This window comes from Perognathus longimembris, chromosome 2 (genome assembly GCF_023159225.1).
Source record: "Perognathus longimembris pacificus isolate PPM17 chromosome 2, ASM2315922v1, whole genome shotgun sequence".
Lineage (NCBI taxonomy): Eukaryota > Metazoa > Chordata > Mammalia > Rodentia > Heteromyidae > Perognathus > Perognathus longimembris.
Window position 1 is genome coordinate 135,286,918 of NC_063162.1, and position 6,424 is coordinate 135,293,341.

Consider the following 6,424-nt stretch of genomic DNA (forward strand, 5'->3'; position numbering starts at 1 on the left):
ACCTCTCAGGGGAATACAATAGCTCAAAATCTATGTATGTACGTTCATATAAGACTACTGTCGACATATTGTCTAATATCGACATTGCATTTAAAGCCCTAGGCGAATTTTCTTGGGCGCGGCCACGTGGCTACTGTATATGTTCTTGATACATTGTATATTGTATATATGTCTACCTGACCTAGAGAAGGGAAAGAAAAACAAGGCGTAAGATATCACAAGAAATGTACACACTCCCCTACTATGTAACTGTACCCTTTTTGTACAACACCCTGTCCAAAAAAATTGTGTTCAATTAATAAATAAATTTTAAAAAAGATGATGGACAAGTGTTGATAATAAATCAACAAAAGCACTGAAATGAAAACTAGAGGGGAGGAAGGCCAGGAGAATCTTAGAAACCAAATATTTCCAGGAGAAGGGGATAACCATATAAAGACTATGCTGTTGACAGTGGGCCAGAACTTAGGCTGCAGGCTCTAGCACTGCAGAAGGTTCAGTGTGAGAGTGTGCAAAAAAAATCTGATTACAGGGCCCAAGTGAGAATAAGAGAGAAGAAATTTGGCTCTCTTGAGAGTCTGCATTCGAAAGGGAGTTGGCTAATGAGAGTTAAAGGCTAATGAGGAAATTACTGTTGAGATAATTTTGGGCAAGTATAAAAATAGAACAATGGAACCTCCTGAAACTGTATTAGGAAAGAGGGAAAAGGGTCAGGAATTGATTGGAATATATTGCATACAGGCATGGAAATGTCCCAACGCTTAGGGGTTGGAAGTATGGCTCAGGTGGTACAGCCCAAGAATGGAAGTTATCAGATACCCAGTGGAGTTCCAGACAAAAACGTCCTCTACCAGTAAAACTCATGGACTTCATCCCATATATGTGCCAATTACTCCAAAAGCTACAGGTCTAGTTCAGATCACTATGAACCCTAGAAGTCCACTTGGGATCTTTATTTCACCCTAATCCATGCCAAAATTAATTCTATTTGTTCAGAACCTTGAAATTAAGTTATCCTCCCCCCTCTACACCTATTTCCAACGCCATCATTTTAAATGACTTTTGAAATATATTCAGAATCTGACACTGCTCACTACTTTCATTGCTACTACCTAAACCATGATCACCTCTCGCCTTGATTGTTGAAAAAGTCTAATGCCCTTCCTGCTTCAAACCTTACCCTTCTCCGTTCAAAATCTTCCTAAGTGTTCCTATCTACATTCGGGTAATGCTAACTCTGTAAAAGGTAAACTTTACTACATCAAGTAGCATAAAACAACAGACAGAAGTTTTATTACTGACCAACAAAAAGTCTGAAATTGGTGTTTGTGGTAAGTAAATGATACTTTTAGCAGAAATTTGGATCCCTTCTATCCTATGGCTCTGCTGCTTGCAATACATGATTTATAGGGTGGTCATCGAAAATTACATATGACAGATTGTGTGGTCAGTACTGAAAGAAGTGGACATCATATCTGTGGTCTTCCTTGGTCATAGCTAAATCACACTGCAAGGGGCTGTTGGGAAATGTCATCTTCATTAGCAGGATGAAGAGAACCAGTTTGGTAAATAGCTAATGTCTTCCATACCATCTCACAGTAAAAACTAAGAGTCCTTGCAATGGTGTGAGGCCCTACATGGTGGCCTCCGCCCTTCCCCTACATCCCTGCTATCTCTCTGAACATATGTCATCTCCTCCTCTCCTCATAGAGCTAAATCTGCTCCCAACTCCAAAACATGCTCTCAGCTCCAGGCCTTTGCCTTTGCTGTTCCCTTTTCTCAGAATGTTCTTCACCATATTTATACATTTGCCCAGGGTTCCTCTCTCGTGAGCCCTTCCTAGCTACCCTGATCATTTTTTCCTCTCCCCTTCCCTCTCTTCCCCTCCCCTTTTCCCAAGTGCATGGCTCCTAATTACCTTTATTTTGTGAATCTTTTTATTGTTATTATAAAGATAATGTACAGAGGGGTTACAGTTATATGTCAGGCAATGAGTACATTTCTTTTTGGACAATGTTATCCCTCCCCTTCCTAGTTTTCCCCTCCCATCCCCAACCACAAGTTGTATAGTTCATTTTCAACATAGTATCTAATGAGTGAGTACCACTGCTGAATTTGTTCACCCTTTGTCTCTCCATTTCTGTGCTCACACTTATCCTAGCTACCCCTTTAAGATGGCAACATCACCCCCAATAGTCTCATCATTCCCTGTTCTCTTTCTCTATCTTGTTTTACTCTTGAGCACATATCGGTCTTCCCTTTTGCTATTTAAATTACTTCCAGTGTCTTCTCACCTGTCCCTACAAAACAGAGGATACCACAACAGAGCTTAATCCTGCTGCATCCACAGAGCGAGCCTAAAATGGGACCTGGCACACAGGATGCAATACACTCATTTGTGGTGTATTTGATATCACCACATGAGAAGAGCTAAGACATTTGGAGAACAGAAGCCTTTTGTGGTTGACACGATAATGCCTGCCACAAGAAGTCCTTCAATGCTGTGCTCAGACACAGTTCTCAGGGCTAGATGGACAGGTGTGCAGGTTGAGAGCACCATTTCTTCCCCCCTCCACCTCCTTTCTGCTTTTTTGGTGTTGGTACTAGGGCTCAAACTCAAGGCCTGAGCACTACCCCTTAGCTTTTCTGCTCAAGACTAGTGCTTTACCAATTGAGTCACAACTCCACTTCCAACTTTTTGGGTGGGTTAATTGGACTTTCCTGGCCAGGATGGCTTCGAACCACGATGTTCAGGTCTCAGTCTTCTGAGTAGCTAGGATTGCAAGCATGAGCCACCGCACTCAACATGGGCACCATTTCTTAAGAGTTCCACCCCTAAGTTCTTTTCCTCTGCTGCCTATTCTAACTCTAGGATTCCCATGGGACCTAACCTGCCTTTTTGTCCCCCTCCTAAAATCTACGCATCTTCAGCATTTGCAATTTTTCCTCAAGGCAGTTTCTTGGAAACGATATACTCACTGACAGCAAAGGTCTACTACATTTCCATCTTTAGTTACTTGGCAATATGGGGTTTGAACTCAGGGTTTCTTGATTGCTATGCAGGCATTTTACTGATTAATCCTTTTTTATACTCATTATTTTGAGACAGGGTCATGCTTTCTGCCCTTGCATGCCAAAACAGTGATCCTCCTATTTTATACTTTTGCCTGTTGCATGTACCACCATGCTCAGCTATTGCTTTTGAGTTTTTTCCCCTGAGATGGCCACCAATCACAATCTTCCTGATCTCAGCCTTCTGGGTTGCTAGAATTACAGGTGTGCATCACCAACTCCAACTTAAAATAAAATCATGTATATTTTCTTTTTAATTGATAAATACAAATTTTCTACTTTTATACATTTTTTTCCTACTTCTAGAATCTTTTGTTGGCCAGGCATAGTGCCTTGCCTGTAATCCTAGCTACACCAAAGGAAGATTGATCAGGAAGTTTAATAAAAGCCTGGGCAGAAAGACTTCCAGCCCAATCAATAAGCCCAGTGTGAATGTATGGGATTGTGATCTGGGCTCTATAGGAGACTGAAGGTAGGAAGATTCCGTTTGACTTTTGTCAATGGCAATCTGTCCTGAAAACCAGATTAACTCCAAAAAAGGGCGGGGGGGGAAGGAAGGGGGTAGTGATATTCCTCAAGTGGTAGAGAACCTACCTAACAAGTGCAAGTCTGATTTCAAAACTAGTACCTACCCCCTTAAGTGTGTGTGTGTGTGTGTGTATGTGGTTTGTTTCCATTACCCTTCCCTGAGGTTCCTTGATGGCAGAGATGACTCATCACAGGTTAACTAGCACCTAGCACAGTTCTTGGTTTCAAGGAGGTATTTTTAAAAGGTTTTTAAAAATAATTGTTTATGTCTGAGACTGGGACTCAAACTCAGTACCTCTTTTGTTCACTGACTAGCACTCACCATCTGAGTGCCTCCAACCCCTGAAAACACTTTTTGAAATAGTACTTCCAGAAGCAACCTGTTTGCAATTAACACCAGGGAGAAAATGTCCCTTCCTGAAAGAACCAACCACATTCTTCGTCTCACATAGGCACAACCATTAGGAATCTTCCATGGCCATCCATATTCATATTGCCCTCAGCTCTGGCTCCTCAGATTGTCAAGACCTTCCAGTCCCTACTCAAATTTGCCAGCTATGTGTTCCCTGTAGGTTTACCTTTTTGGACTGACCTCATCCTGAGAATGTACCACTCTCTCTAGTCCCTTCTCATTCTTTTGTTTGTTTGTTTTTGTTTTTCCCAGTCCTGGGCCTTAGACTTGGGGACTGAGCACTGTCCCTGGCTTCTTTTTGCTCAAGGCTAGCACTCTGCCACTTGAGCCACAGCGCCACTTCTGGCCGTTTTCTATATATGTGGTGCCAGGGAATCGAACCCAGGGCTTCATGAATACAAGGCAAGCACTCTTGCCACTAGGCCATATTCCCAGCCCCCTTCTCATTCTTACTATTCCCTTTGATGAATAGTCATTGGAACTTTTTGTATGTGTGTGCCAATACTGGGGCTTGAACTAAGGGCCTAAGCCCCATCTCTTAGTTTTCTCACTCAAGGCTATTTTAGTTCTACCACTTGAGCCAAAGCTCCACTTCCAGCTTTTTGAAGATGACAGTCTTGCAGACTTCCCTATCTGGGCTGGCTTTGAACCATGATCCTCAGATCTTAGCCTCATGAATAGCTAGGATTACAGGCCAACTGCATCAGGCTCATTTGGGACTTCTTTAGTCCTGCTTCAGTCATACCTTTCCTTTTCCTTTTCTTTTCTTTTTTGCCAATCCTGGAGTTAAACTCTGGGCCAGGGTTATCCCTGAGCTTCATTTGCTCAAGGATAGCACTCTACCACCTGAGCCACAGAGGCACTTGCCACTTTCTTCTGTGATTCATTTAAGATAAGAGGCTCATGGACGTTCCTGCCCAGGCTGGCTTGGAACTGCAATCCTCATATCTCAGCCTCCCAAGTAGCTAGGATTACAGGCATGAGCCATCTGCACCAGTGTCCATTCTTTAGTGAGGCTTGCATCATTCCTTTCTATGAAGCCTTCTCTGGCTATCACCAAGTATCCCTGTCTATACTTTATTTGAATATAAGCAAGCAGTAGTTGTCAGGCTTTATCTTGGCACTTAAGAGCCAACTAATTATCTTTTTTTTTTTTTTTTTTTTTTTTGCCAGTCCTGGGCCTTGGACTCAGGGCCTGAGCACTGTCCCTGGCTTCTTCTTGCTCAAGGCTAGCACTCTGCCACTTGAGCCACAGCGCCACTTCTGGCCGTTTTCTGTATATGTGGTGCTGGGGAATCGAACCCAGGGCCTCATGTATACAAGGCAAGCATTCTTGCCACTAGGCCATATCCCCAGCCCCCAACTAATTATCTTTATACTTAACTCTTTTGTGAGTCTACCATTTGTCTCAACTGGATTTATAGAACCTTTATGTGCTAAGAACTCGGTTTTTAAAATTCCATTTGTGTTAAATAAGCATTCCTCAATGGATAGTTGCTTTAATTCCATAATACTAAAATGAATAGGTGAATAGATTCTATGCTTCTTTTCTTTTTTTTTTTGCCAGTCCTGGGGCTTGAACTTAGGGCAGGGCAGAGTCCTGGCACTGTCCGTGATTCTTTTGCACTCAGGGCCACTTCTGTTTATGTGGTACTGAGGAATTGAACCCAGGGCTTCATGTGTGCTAGGCAAGCACTCTACCACTAAGCCACATTCCCAGCTCTCTGTGTCTCTTAAAAAGGATATACAACGGATTCCACCTATTCAGTTCACCTAACTTTTTTTTTTTTTTTAGCATTCGCTGCAGATACAAAGGAGAGACAGATGCCTATTTAAACACTTAAACAGTCTAAAACAGATGGCTAAGCAACCTTATATAGCAAAAATTGTCAGTGTACTGAAGATAAAAAGTACTTGAAGGCAAATAAAGCAAATTAGTATTACGCCCGGTGAGATGGGGAAAGGATTCCGCGGGTCCTATTGACTTTTCTTACCCAGAAAATCCGGAAAAGGCACCTATTTCAAGCAGAGAAACAAAGCCCGTGCAGATGTGAAAAAGAGAGGCAGTCAAGCACGCCCGGACCATACATACATACATGAGGGGGCGTGGTGGGAAACTACAGTGGTATAGTATCGTGTTGCAGAGTCTCCCGCAAGACGCGGACGACGTCGGGTCGTTTCTGGCTGGAAAGTAACAGAGCAATCCAGAGAAGTAAATCAGAGGAGCTGGGGCGGAGGGTGGGGGAGGCAGAGTCACTCGCCGTGAACGAAGACGTGGCGGCCAAGCGGCCGCGCCCACACGCCGCGGGAGAAGGGGCTGGAGCCCGCCAACTGCACACGCTCGAAGACCAGGGCTGGGCGGGAATCCGGTCCACGCAACTCAGCGCGCTCTCGGGGACGTGGCGCTTTCCA